The following is a 13652-nucleotide window of genomic DNA, read 5'->3' on the forward strand; positions in this document are numbered from 1 at the left end:
CATCAACTGTCAATTTTACTTTTGCTTTCTTGAAGTTTTTAGATTGTTTAGATGTTATATATGCTATAAATTTTTGTGAAATTAGAATATTTTATTACATGTTGCTGATTTGAATCCTTTGTTAAACAGGTTGTGCAGTATCTTCGATTAGGTGCTTCGTGTTCGGAAAGAATTCACGAGTTAGTTGAAGATTATTTGACGCTTGGTGGGAAGATTGTTATGCAACAATTTGTGTTACGTGATACTGTTGGCTGTGATTTTCCAATCATGGTCGTCAGTCATGTTTCTTCTAAATAAACTGCAGCTAGACAGGTAATGATGTATAGTAGAATAAGATGGGAATTCAAGAAAGTGTTCATACCGTTGGTACTACTTCTTTTGTCTTAATGTTTATGTGTATTATTAATCTTGGATTTTTATATATGTTGGTGGTAATGTTGGTACAACTTTCTAATATGTTATATCAGCATCAGGTGGCTATTTGATTTCAACAATGGTGGATATAAGCGGGTCAATGAGTACCTCTTCGCCCTCAATCCTGGAGGTATACTATTTTAGACATGTAGATATATTATGTACATAATAAATTGTAATTAACTTTCTTATAGATACTCCAGAATGTCCATTCCAGAATTGCAACATGCTATGAAAATGAGTTAATTTTGGGTTATGTTTATCTGTAACGGGTTAAAGCATTTAGTTTAAAAGGAATCAAGTCAAGTGGTCAAAAGTTGCCCATCGGGTATCTTTAAAGCATAATTAAAACTTTTCTTTTGTTGGCAGGTTGGTGTTTTGTTAAAGCATACTGTAGGCAACCTTGATCCTCTATATATTGTCAATATTGTACCCAATGGCTTGGAGATCCCATAGTTAGTATAACCTTTATATAATATATATATACAAAAATAAATATAAATGTATTTCAAGGGAAAATTATTATATCTTATTTATTGGTAGTTTCATGTTTTGCTTCATGATGAAAAGAATTTGCTCTTTTTGTTTCATGAATTTCAGGTTGAGGTACCATTTAGTCAAGATTATCACAGATTACAGGACTGAAACTTCTCTGAGGCATGGTTGTAATAATGATATACTTAAGGTTTTTTCCAATTTATTGTTCTGGTAATTGCAATTTTTTCCATGAGATAATCTGTAGAGATTGTAAGTGTTACATATATTTATACATATAAATGAGTCGCTGCAGGTATAGGTATATCATAAATTTTTTTGAAGGACATGGGTTCATTCACTCCATTGGGTCAAACACGTGAAATTGGTTAAAAGTTGCTCATTATGTGTTTACTTCAAAACACACTTATCATCAAAGTAATAGAGTTTTTGTAATCTTACTTAACAATACATGTTTATTAAGTGCTAAATCAACCAACCTCACCCATTTGGATCTAAAGAAGAAGCATCTTTCTCTAACAAGTAACTGTTTAATTCAAAATTGTGGTCGTATATTCAACTTCAAGTTTCATTATATAACTCTATTATCTCCCTTTTTGGTGATTTTGCTTCAGATATACTAAATGCAACATCTATGAAGCAGGGTAGAAGAAAACAACTTTTGAGTTTTATACTTAAAAGGCGAGTTCAGCCAACTTTGGTTCCTTATTTTTACTGATAACTATGTTATTACTCCTTGAAAATGTTTTAGAAGAGTATATAAATTTACTTGGGAGTTTTAATACCTGATAATCATGATCCAATATTATTATGCTCTAAAATTGTCTGAATGAAGCTCAAGTTGTCTCTGAGTTCTGGGTTTAAACGGACCTTTCATAAGTCACATGTATGTAATGAATTAAAGGAAGCAAGGAAAAAGTCTATTTTTACTCCGCTTCAAAATGTTTGTAGATGTTCGTTAGGGATAAACACCCTTTTAGTAAGTTTTTTTTATTTAGGTGCTGTTTGTTTTTTAAGATGTTTTTGTCTGAAGATCTGCGGATCATGTCTGTAGAGAAGATGTCTGAAGATCTGTAAGTTAAAGACCGAAGACTGTTTGTTTTTATATCTGCTAAATATACTTTTAAATCCTGAACTATTCTATGTTTAAGTTTTTATCTAAAAATTAAAATTGCCAAACTAAAAATTACACATTGTAAAAAAAAAAAAAAAAAAAAAAAATGTATGATGTAAAAAAGTGAGTTTTTTAAGGAAATAAATACAAATAAAATTGAGAGGTGGATAAGTTGTAGACCATATATTATTTATCTTCTTCTATCTTATTTATACATCACCATCACTCCTTATATCTTATTATTTATTCTTATCTTCTTCTACTTTGCTTCTCTTTCGGTTAAAAGGAAAAAGCTTCAGTTATATCAATCCTAGTTAAGATATTAGTATACAATAATATACGATCCACTATCTTCAATCAATTTTAGACAAGCAATTAATAAGCATCTCTCCAAGTATTTTTGCATATATGGGACAAGCAGATTGTTGATCGATAAAATGTAATAATTTACAGGTAAGTGAATTCAACTGTAAAGATAGTCGTCATTATACGAATCGTTTTTTTATAGTGTTCGACTCTTCACAAATGGTTTTCTAATTCCAATGATTTGGTGAGTAGTGCGGCGAAAGAGGTGGTGATGCTGCCGGAGTTGATGGAGGTGACGGAGGTGAGGGAGATGGATGGTTGTGACTTGTGAATGGAAGGTAGGTTGGAAAGTGTGGTGGTTGAGAAAATGTTGAAGTTAAAACAGCTTCTGATGTTAGAAGCAATACTCTAGAGCTTCTATTTGGAAGACATATTAAGATCTTATTTTGTCTTATGTCTGCTAAAAAACAAACAATCTGAAATTGAAATGTCTTCCCGCCCGTAGACATAAGACATAATAAGGTCTTCAAATCAAAAAACAAACACCACCCTAATGATTTAAGTTTCTATTTTTTTACCTGCAAATAATTTCTCTATCTTTATATCAATCATGAATCATGACTGCTTCTAGATGTGAGTTTTTACTTGGATTAGATCATGGCATAACCTTTGTATTTAGTTAATTGTATAGTTATACATCTAATATTTATATAATATGAGTATATATATATTTGTTGCTTATTCCAGGCTTTGTGGGCAGCTGGAGTTTCAGTTTTGATTTTAAAGAATCTTCATATTTAAGTTTTTCTAAAATTGATCAAAGGTATAATACATTTTCAAAGCTTTTAATTGATGTGGGTATATTTTGATTTTGAGATTATCCTGGGTGACCAACCGGGCCAAAAAATTAACATAACTGCCTAAGTGGCTAGCGTGCATTTTTTCAAACAGGAGGGACCAACCGCACAATTTTGTTTCTTTCAAAAAACATTCAAGTAATATGCTGATACTTGATTATAAATGTTTTACTTAACAGTTTTTTGGACTTAAAGAAGAACATGTTCATGTTATCCTTATAAACAATGAAAAAGAGAAATTTGTGAAACCGAATCTAGAGCCTGAGCACATCGAGTCATGGCTAAAGGACTGCAAGGTGATTCTTTTTAATACTTTAGTTCTTATTTGAAGTATAAACTAACTTTTAGAGTGTTACCGCGCATGGTTTTAAAGTCTTAATAAGAATCTTGAATAAACATGTAGGATGGAAAATTTGCACCATTTAGGAAATCGGAACGTGTACCCAAGGTTAATGATCAGCGAGTTAAAGTGGTTGTTGCTGAAAATTTCGATGAGATCGTCTTTGAGTGACAGAAAAACGGTACACAAAGCGTTAATTTTGTATCTTTCGAAAAACTTTCAATTACTATGCTGATACTTGATTATAAATGTTTTACTTCACAGTTTTTGGACTTAAAGAAGAACATGTTCCTGTTATCCTTATAAACAATGAAAAGGAGAAATTTGTGAAACCGAATCTAGAGCCTAAGCACATCGAGTCGTGGCTAAAGGACTACAAGGTGATTCTTTTTAATACTTTAGTTCTTATTTGAAGTATAAACTAACTTTTAGAGTGTAACCGCGCGTGGTTATAAAGTCTTAATAAGAATCTTGAATAAACATGTAGGATGGAAAGGTTGCACCATTTAGGGTTGGGTAACAACTAACTTGTCACTTTTGGTCAAAAGGATCACTCTTGGTACGGGTCATTGCTAGCAATGCATCTTGGATGATTATGTTTAAAATAGAGCAAATCGACTACTTTACGACAAACTTTGTATTTTTTTTAAAGAAGACATTTTTTATTGTATGCTTTTTTAAATGCTAATCAGTAACATGATATTGGGTTTATGGTAGCACATAACTCTTATTTTTGTTTCGTTTTGGTTGTTGGTTGTTTCACTTTTTATTATCAGTTTGGTCAAGTCTGTGTTGTTTGATGCAGTTGGTGGTTCATTACATAACCTGTTGCAGTTCCAAAATAATAGCGTTGCACAGTGAAACCTACAATCATCCTATATCGAGTCTAATACAACTGTTGTAAAAGGTATGGACTGAAATTTTGTTCTTTGGCTTTTATGTTTGTTCTTTAAGTTTATATGCTAATGGTATATCAGAACAAGCATTAGTAGACTATGCTCAGTTAACCATAAGTCTTAAACAAAACCTATTAGCATAAAATTGTCCAGTTATAACTGTTGGAAGATCCTATGCCGGAAGTAAATTATATTTCGTTAAATTCTGAAAGGACCCGTTCATATGCATTATAAACGATTCACAATAGTTGATTACATCGCGAGGTATTTGACCTCTATATGATACATTTTACAAACATTGCATTCATTTTTAAAAGACAAACTTTCTTTACATCGAAAGTTGACGACATGCGTACCATTTCATAATACGTCCAACTATAATTGACTTAATAATAATCTTGATAAACTCAACGACTCGAATGCAACGTCTTTCGAAATATGTCATGAATGACTCCAAGTAATATCTTTAAATTGAGCAAATGCACAGCGGAAGATTTTTTTCAATCCTGAGAATAAACATGCTTTAAAGTGTCAACCAAAAGGTTGGTGAGTTCATTAGTTTATCATAAACAATCATTTCCATAATTTTAATAGACCACAAGATTTCCTTTATTCAATAATCATACACTCGCAAGTGTTTAAAAAAAAATCATTCATATGGATTGAACACCTGGTAACCGACATTAACATAATGCATATAGAATATCCTCAAAACAGAAATCCATCTGTATAATATAAACTCGAAGTACTAAAGCATACCATTTTCCAGTATGGGGGGTGTTAGTGCCCGTAGATCTACCTTTAGGATTCGCGTCAATTAGGGTTTTTGTTCCCTAATTCTTAGGCTACCAAGCTAAAAGGGGTGATATTCGATTCGATAATCCAACCATAGAATGTAGTTTCGATTACCTGTGTCTATTTCGTAAAACATTTATAAAAGCAGCGCATTATTCTCAGTCCCAAAAATATATATTGCAAAAGCATTTAAAAAGGGAGCAAATGAAACTCACAATACTGTATTTTGTAGTAAAAATACATATGACGACATTGAACAAGTGTACGGTTGGCCTCGGATTCACGAACCTATATTATATATATATATATATATATATATATATATATATATATATATATATATATATATATATATTAACACATATAATTGTATTCGAACAAATTTATATATTATTATTAGTGATATAATAATTGTTATATTTAATAATTTATAGATTTTATTAATTAATTAAGTATATTTATTTTATATATAAAAAATATATTGAAATAGTTATGTTATATGTATTAAATATATTTTTATATAATTAATATTTATTTGTTATAATTTTAGTAATAGGAATAGTATTAATAATAATGATACTTATAATAATAATGATAATACTAATAATAATGTTATTATTGATAATGAAAATGATAATGATACTAAAATATGTAAAAATTTTAATATTGATAGTAATAATAATAAGATAAAAAGGTTGTATTTTTTTTACAATAAAAATACTAATTTTGATAAAAATTCTTAATACTAATAATACTTGTTAATAAATATATTAATGTTAATAATAGTAATAATAATAATAATAATAATGTTAATAACAATTATAAAATGATAGTAATAATAATATTAATAACAATAAAATGTATTATTTGTATAATAATAATAATAATAATAATAATAATAATAATAATAATCAAAATTTTAGAATACAACCTTTGAAGAAACAAGCTTCTAAAAATAAAACGCTACAGCCCAGACTTGAACCCGCTACCTCTCGTTCCACTACCACTCATTCAAACCATCAGACCATTTGCACGTTTCTATTTTAAACCCGCTAACTATCTATTATTATGTCTGAATCTGTATAACTTCTATCATCCTCATCCTAAACATAAACTTCCTTCATCATCAACGTGTTATTAATCAAACCATCATCATCTTAATTAATATCACCTTCGGTTTTTAATTTCAGGTATCATCATCGATATTCTAATCATTATCATACCTAAATCGTAATCATCATCATAACTCATGACAATCATACGCATGTCATCATCATAATTAATCTTTATTGTTACCATGTACATCAGACCATCATCGTACAGTAATCATTCTCACTATCTCTACTGGAGCATCATCAAAAATAAAATGTGTTTGATTTGTGGTTTGGGGTTCGACAGAAGTAACATATGTATCAGCATATATTATTAAATTGGGTTTTGTAATTTGTAGCAGCCCAATTAAATGTTTAAGAAGCCCATTAGTCATCTTATTGAACATGGCTTACACAAACAGCCTGAAAGGACCCGTTCATATACATTATAAACGATTCACAATAGTTGATTACATTGCGATGTATTTGACCTATATATGATATATTTTACAAACATTGCATTCGTTTTTAAAAGACAATCTTTCTTTACATCAAAAATTGACAGGCATGCATACCATTTCATAATATCCACTATCCAACTATAAATTGATTTAATAATAATCTTTGATGAACTCAATGACTCGAATGCAACGTTCTTCGAAATATGCTATGAAAGACTTCAAGTAATATCTTTAAAATGAGCAAATGCACAGCGGAAGATTTCTTTAACACCTGAGAATAAACATGCTTTAAAGTGTCAACCAAAAGGTTGGTGAGTTCATTAGTTTATCATAATCATTTATTTCCATCATTTTAATAGACCACAAGAATTTCATTTCCAGTTCTCATAAATATACGTCACATGCATAGAGACAAAAAATAATCATTCATATGGTGAACACCTGGTAACCGACATTAACTAGATACATATAAGAATATCCCCTATCATTCCGGGATCCTCCTTCGGACATGATATAATTTCGAAGTACTAAAGCATCCGGTACTTTGGATGGGGTTTGTTAGGCCCAATAGATCTATCTTTAGGATTCGCGTCAATTAGGGTGTCTGTTCCCTAATTCTTAGATCACCAGACTTAATAAAAAGGGGCATATTCGATTTCGATAATTCAACCATATAATGTAGTTTCGATTACTTGTGTCTATTTCGAAAAACATTGATAAAAATTGCGCATGTATTCTCAGCCCAAAAATATAAAGGGTAAAAAGGCAAATGAAACTCACCATACTGTATTTCGTAGTAAAAATACATATAACGTCATTGAACAAGTGCACGGTTGGCCTCGGATTCACGAACCTAAATTAATTATATATATTTATGTGTTGGTCAATATTTGTCTAACAAATTAGGTCAAGTCATAGTGTACCACAATCCTAATGCTCGAGACTAATATGCAAAAGTCAACAAAAGTAAATTTGACTCAAAATAATTTCCAAAAATTTATACATGATTAATATATAGTTTAAATATCGTCGTTTTATATTTTTAAATATTTTTAAAAGATTTATTAGAGTAAATAATATAATTTATTTATTAATAAATAAAATTTTATATTATATTTATATAATAAAATATACTTTTATATATATTAAGTAATAAAATTTATAGGGTTCATTTAATATTATAAAGATAATATGATACGTATTATTAAAGTAAGTTATTACACGTAGTAAAATATGTTTGTATCAAATATTTATTTGATAAAATAATATCTATAATGATAGTAAGTAAAAGTTGTATTATTTTGTAATAATAATTATTATTATAAAAATATCAATATTTATAATTACTAAGATGACATTATGATAAAACGATAATTCTAATTATGATAACTTTAATATTTACGATAATTTTTAATATTATCTTTAAAATAATAATTCTATTTAAAATAATAATAATAATAATGATATTTTATAGTAACAATGACATTTCTATTAAAATGATAATTTTTGTTAAAATGATAGTTTTAATACTAACGATAATTTTAATAATAATAGTAATGATAAAAATAATAAGAACGATAATTTTATCTAAATCAATATCTTATAATATTTTAATTTCATCATGATACTCTTACCCATTATTTCCTAATCGTTTCGTTTAATAGCTTTTAATCGTCTTTTATATCGTGTTCGTAATAATGATAATAATAGTAATCAAAATAATTAGGTGTTACAAATATTTGTTTTAATTACACTAATATTAATAATGATAGTTACTATAACATTATTAACGATAATACTAATAATTTTCTTAATGATAATATAGTAATAATAATAATAACAATAACAATAACCATTTTTAAATAATGATATATATATTAATAATGATAATAATAATAATAATACCAATAATAATAATAATAATAATAATAATAATAATAATAATAATAATAATAATAATTGGATAATAATAATAATACTAATTATAACTTTAACGATAATAACGATAGTAATAATAAAAAAAATTACAATTTTTAATGATAAATCCTTTTATTAATAAAGATAATAATAATAATAATAATAATAATAAGAAAAAACTAGAACGACGATAATAACGACGATAATAATAATCATTTTTAATAATAATACAAAAATTCGATGGACTATAACTTCAAATCCGTTCATCGAAATCATTCGATATCTAAATGAAAAGTTCTTAATTTTTCGCTAGCTTTCCAACGACATGCATATCTTATACCTTATCTCAGTCGCATATATAACTAATTCAGGATTCAACATAACCTAACTAAAGGCAATATCAAAAGTACAAACATGCATAATCCTATATACTCGAGCACTAGTCAGGGATACACTATTAGTATGTAAAAGTTAAATTATGAGTACTCACGTATCAATATTGAGATTCAATATTGCAGGAAAGGTACGTAGACGCAACGGAGATGATAAACACTATATTGACCTCACGAGCATACCCATGAACCATACCAATCACCTCCATAGCTATAACCCATAATTTCCTTAATCCAATCCCACTCGAAAAACAATTTCGAAATCACTCGGACAGCACTCTGACGTAATATTTTATGTATACTAATAATATCTTGAAATAATACGGAGTAAATATATATATGTAAATCGATCGAGAGAGTTTAGAGAAAAATATTTTCAAGTTTCTATGAAATAATGAAACCTATTGAATTCTATTTATAATAGATTTTTGAATTATTAAAGTGAATTATTAAAGTATGAATTATTAAAGTGAATTATTAAAGTATGAATTATTAAAGTGAATTATTAAAGTATGAATTATTAAAGTGAATTATTAAAGTATGAATTATTAAAGTGAATTATTAAAGTTAAAGTAAAGTAAAAATAAAGTAAAGGTAAAGTTTAAGTATAGTAAAAGTATAAAACTATGTACGTATAATACGCGTATAAATATATATAATATTAATTTAAATCGTTATATATATTTAATAAAATAAAATATAAATATCGTTATCTTTATCATACTGGTTAAGTAATGAGTTGTCAAAAGTGGTTCTAGATATTTATAAAAGTTATATACGTTTTAATAATAAAGTTCTTTTTAAACTGAAAACGTTTTTGTACGTTTGAAACTAAATCAAATAAATATAATAATTTTGTTTTCCAAAACCAAATATATTTTTAAGAATCATTTTGTTTAAAGGTTAAAATAATGGAAATCGTTATATCATAAAATGTTTTAAAAAAGTAGAATCATATATATTCATAATAGGTTTCAAGTTTTTAAATTACAGTTTGTTGGTGAAGCATGAGATAAAGTTCAAAGGTTAAATAAACGTATGAAATCATCTTAATGAAAAATGTCGAGTTACTTAACTTGTCGATATCCAACATCTAAGTTATTTACACTTCATGTTCTTACTTATAAATCACTTTACCATTTTCTGAATGTTGTCAAAAAGAATAGATTTCTTAAATCACAGTGGACCTCATAACATAGACCCGTAATCATATCATAATGTATCTGATAAATCAACAATTTGATATTATCTTCTAATTCCATCGATAAACATATTGAAACAAATACGATCATGTAAAGTATTATACGTTTAATACTTTATTAATATTCTCAAGTTATAATATATATATATATATACATATATATACATATATATACATATTTATTTATATATAACGGTTCGTGAATCGTCTGAATTTGGTCGAGGTTATAATGAATGTATGAACACAATTTAAAATTCTTGAGATTTAACTTAACAAACTTTGCTTATCGTGTCGGAATAATATAAAGATAAAGTTTAAATTTGATTGGAAATTTCCGGGTTGTCACAGTACCTACCCGTTAAAGAAATTTCGTCCCGAAATTTGAGTGGAAAGGTCGTGAATGATAATAAGTATGTTTTCATGATGCATACAGGCTGAAAATTAGAGTTTTATCATCAGCGAATAATTTGGATAAACAATCCATTTATATGAAGAGTACGAATGAAGCTAACATAGAAGAGTGAAATGAGTAAGTGTAGATTCATCTTATCATTTGACGTTGATATGATAGATTTCCAGATTTCAAGGGATTTGAAGAAAATCTTTGTAATATGATTTGATTCTCCGGTAACAAAAGGAATTAGGATCCGCTTTAAATGCGATCGTCCATTTTAATTGTTCTGTCGGAGATTTTCTTATAAATTCACCTCCTTCCTTTTCTTACAACTCACACCTTCTGTTGATGCATTTTATGCAAGTCCCTAGACATCTACCCACGTCCATTGCAGGTACAACAGTTTACAGGCCACCATGATCGTTCGTTATTATCCTATTTGTGTTTGTATGTGGTTACAGCAACTGCAGGAACGAGATGTGGATGTTTGACTATGTTAGACTTAGTCAGACGTCCGAGTGAAGCCTCACTCGTACGGCTGACAGGCTCATACGCACGGTTGATGCTGAGCTAAGTCACAATTACAATCTAAATAAGAAGACACGAGTGAGTGATCACCCGTACGGCTGATGAAGCCAACTCGTATGTGTGATGGATGAATCGTACGGGTGAGTCAACAGCAGGGGTATATAAAGTCTTATGTTCTTCATTTTTAGGTTAAGCCTCTCATTTGTTACACACACTCAGATCTGGTGAGCTCCTCCGATTCTCTCTCAACCCAAATCACCCACGTGGTGAATAATAGCTCTAGGTGTTGATCTAATCACACTTGATTTAGTTGTGGTATGACTAAATTAATCACAAAAAGCTTAACCTATTCATTAGAGGGTTTGATTCACTTATTCCGTCATTGTGTGAGTTAAATCTATTGATTTCTAAGTTCCTAGTCATGTTTCATCACCTTCTATTCTTTCCCCCTCAACTCATATTTTAAAGTATTCATCAATAAGCTCCATCCAGTTCTGATTCTCGATATACTTATAACTTTCATATCGGTCATTCTTCTTTTTCATCTACCGCCGGAAGAATCTATTTACTTCTACTATACTCTTGGGTTTATAGTGTTTCTAGTTCTCCCGTGTCTTTATATTGCTATATGCATCGATATATATGGTTTATAATTTTTGGTTTGTCGTTGGGCTTTATATCTTCCCTTATATTTCAAAGTCTCTGTTTCTATCTTCTATAATCATTGTCATCCACAGTTAATGCTCTCTTTTATTTGCTGCAATTTATACCCCAATTTCTATTTCGGAGTTTTGTCCTTTCGTTTCTTCTTCTTGCGATTAAGCACCGCTTGTAATGGTCCAGAATTCACAAATATGATTTTCGGAATGAACATTGTTAATGTTCTAGGAAGGAAATTGTGATGGCACGATCTTGACTTGTCAAATTACTAGAATACCTTGGAAAAGGCCGAATCATCAAGAAATATTTTCTTGATATTTTAGATGTTAAATAGAATACAAGAGTCGTATAACATGGCACATGATGATGTTATGATCTGTGAATCATCACGTTCCATTTAGAAACTCAGCATGAATTACTATAATATAATCACGTTGATCAAGTGTCATTATATTATACTAACTCATGCTTCAGTTTCCAACACTACTTCAAAAACATTCATATTTTAAACTCAAAGGTTTACAGAGTATAGGAACTAAACAGTTTCCTTTTTGATGTAATACAGATAGCGCAAAGAGATAAATGATTCCAGATAAGAATAGTTATGGAAATATCTTCAGAAATATGGAGGATATTTATAATGAAAGATACGATGATATCTTAGAATTTCTAATATCAGAGGATGATGAAGAATATTGTCTGTAATGGTTTAGTGTCAGGAGCAAGGTATTCGTTAATGACTTCAGCAGACACTGAATCATTTGGATTCTTTGAAGGCAGGTTCAGTCTTTGTGATTTGTCCACGGCCTCCTTCATACTTTGCTCAATCCGTTTTCCAGTTCCAAAACTTCTCTATTTCTGAGCTTTGTTAATACACTAATCTTTATCATCAAACTTTTTACTGCTAAGGTCGTTTACAGTTTTTGTTGCTTCATCAGCATTTCGAGAACTAGTTCGTGGTTCAGAGTGTTTTTCAGAAACTTCACATTCGAAGTATGTAAGCCTTGGAAATAGACGTTATGTATAACTGTTGGCGTCAACATGCTGTGAGATTTCAAAATACTGATTGCTAACTCCCAATGATTCGTATGACAATTCTCGTTACAAGAGGCAGATGAGTAAATGATGAGGTTTCGATAAATATAAAGATTCTTCGGAATGCCCAAGATCAGTGAAGTTGTTGGTAAGTTTATTGCTAATGTGGTGGAATATGAAAGGTTCTCCGGTAACAAAAGGGTAATCACGTATATCAAAATTATGATAAGGCTACTCCGAATGAAAAAATCGAAGTTGTCTTGCTGGAGCTGTGATATAATTTGCTACTTTGCAAAGGAATTGCAAGGTTATTTTTGCTAATAAATGCCAAAAGATCTGACACAGATATGTGTTGAATTATGACTTTGGTTTCGAGAGCTTTTTAAGTACATAACTGTGGGTAATATGTGGTTGGATCATCATCTCGATTGCTCATTATTTGAAGTGTCTTCAGAGATTTTCGAAGGGTTTGAACATAGATTGTAATCGTTTGTATACATTTGATGTTCTAACACACTTTTGAAGTCAAAGTATATCTTTGAAAGATGTAGGAATCTAAAAGTAATGGTACCGGTTATATCTCGAATTGAATTCTGAGATTTTAAAATCAGAATACGTAATTGGGTTTGAATGAGTATGGTTGTTTTGATTTCTATGAAAGAATGTATATTATTGTGAAAGTAGGAAGTATAATTGATAATTTGCTTAATCTGTTTCGAAGAATGTAACATATTAATTGTGAATTTATATATATCT

At 29.1% G+C, this 13652-nt stretch overlaps 2 long non-coding RNA genes across 2 annotated transcripts in view; both read left to right on the plus strand.

The window, feature by feature from the left end:
* The first annotated feature begins 462 nt into the window (after positions 1-462).
* LOC139871612 (uncharacterized) lies at positions 463-1784 on the plus strand. The gene is made up of 4 exons (XR_011766700.1): positions 463-544; positions 784-869; positions 1015-1099; positions 1524-1784. It is a non-coding gene; the product is annotated as an uncharacterized lncRNA (long non-coding RNA).
* A 1846-nt stretch (positions 1785-3630) lies between these two features.
* LOC139871648 (uncharacterized) overlaps positions 3631-13652 on the plus strand; it is an 86486-nt gene continuing 76464 nt past the window's right edge. The window contains exons 1-3 of the long non-coding RNA XR_011766714.1: positions 3631-3707; positions 3791-3906; positions 4332-4433. This is a non-coding gene — a long non-coding RNA (uncharacterized lncRNA). The remainder of the gene's footprint in view (positions 3708-3790; positions 3907-4331; positions 4434-13652) is intronic.

This window comes from Rutidosis leptorrhynchoides, chromosome 10, assembly GCF_046630445.1.
Source record: "Rutidosis leptorrhynchoides isolate AG116_Rl617_1_P2 chromosome 10, CSIRO_AGI_Rlap_v1, whole genome shotgun sequence".
NCBI classification, from domain to species: Eukaryota; Viridiplantae; Streptophyta; class Magnoliopsida; order Asterales; family Asteraceae; genus Rutidosis; species Rutidosis leptorrhynchoides.